The following is a 1,743-nucleotide window of genomic DNA, read 5'->3' as shown; positions in this document are numbered from 1 at the left end:
ACGCGCTGCCCTAAGGGGAAAACTTCAGAACCCCTTTTGGGGGGCGCTGGCAGGCGCGACGCGCCAACCCCCCTTGCCCAGAAACTCAACTTTTCTCCCTGTTTTGCCAACTCTAAGCCACCCTTACTTCAAGGGTTCAACCCCAACCACTAAGGATCATAAAATCCCTCAACATACAAGAGATTCAACTCAAGAACACAACCAAATCATGTCCCAAAATCCACAAGGAACTCCAACAACACAAATCAACAACACAACCAACAACTTCAACAACACAATCAACCTTTTTTTTGAAAATAAAAGGAGTTTGATGTGTGGGGGAAAGGATCAACCCAACACTAACTACTCACATACCTAGTAGGGATCACCCCGGACGATATCCATGACGATCCTTGACGGGAACTCCTTGCTTGATCTTCTCTTTCTCCTCTTCTTCTCATCTTCTCATCTTCTTCTCCTCTTCACTCTCAAGCCCTAGCTCTCACTCTTTTAAAAAAGGAAACAAAAATGATCCAAAATAAGCCTAACACAACAATATAACTCCAAAAGAAATGTCTAGGGAAAAGACCAAAATGCCCTTAAATTCCGGACGGATTCCCTGCCAACTGCCCAACTTTCAAAGGGCATAACTCACTCATACGAACTCACCATCGAGCAAACTCGGTGGGGTTGGAAAGATCATTCCAAGAACTTTGCAACCATAACTGGAACTACACCTAACTCATCATGAGCCAGAAGTTATGACTGATCAAAGTTGGCCAAAACTCACTGATTTTTCCATACTTAGCCAAATTTCCAGATTTTTAAATCTTTCCAAAAATGACTATTTCCAATTCTAAGCCTCTTCATAATTATTTCAAATCGTCGGTTGTTACACCATCACCAATTACCCGAAATACTATCAGTTCTAACAACCCTAGATCGTACCCATAATCCCAAGTATTCAAATTAGGGGTATTTTCACTATAAATTCTAGACTAAAACCCTCCCCCATCGATAATGACCCATTAGATTACATTCTACGGATTGAAAAATGGATTCGGAGATTTAAAACCTTACATTTAGTGTTAAGAATGGTGAAAAACGGTCAAGAACTAATCTGGGGTCGTCTCCTAGCTCTCAAAGTCGAAAAGTGTAGAATAAAGACATTTTGGGGTTTATTTACGACCTTAAGTCACGTCGAACCTGCCACAACGGCCCTCACCCCGCTGCATCGTCCCTACCTGGCGGCAAAAATCCCATCCCTGCAGCTTGCACGAAACCAGTGAGTTATTTTAATAATTACAAGACCCCCATTTCACAACACACACTTAACCAACGATTCTCAGAAAATACTGTTCATGCTAAGATCGATTCTAGAAGTTCTACTCACCCGAATTCAATTTCGTAAAGTCGTACGAATTCCTTAACGACTTATCTAACTACTCATGTAATCAAAAATCATAATTAAATCACCCGATTGTTACCATATTTCCATACACCTTAATGACTCCGATTTCATCCAAATTTGGACTAGGTTGGGAAATTTCAAATTACTACGAAAAAGTTTTCCAACCTAAATTTTTTCCCCGTTAGATTCTCTATAACGTCAGAACCCGATCGTTACACTAACATTTGCTCTATTTTTGAGGATTCTTTATTTATTTTTTTCCTTGGTTTTCGCTGCTTGAAGATGTGATATGTCTTTTTTGAGACTTCACATTGACTAATGAGCATAGCGGGAGCAATATTTTCTTATTTGGA

This window comes from Solanum tuberosum, unplaced genomic scaffold (assembly GCF_000226075.1).
Source record: "Solanum tuberosum cultivar DM 1-3 516 R44 unplaced genomic scaffold, SolTub_3.0 scf00104, whole genome shotgun sequence".
Taxonomy (NCBI): domain Eukaryota; kingdom Viridiplantae; phylum Streptophyta; class Magnoliopsida; order Solanales; family Solanaceae; genus Solanum; species Solanum tuberosum.
Note: the sequence above shows the minus strand (reverse complement) of the source record.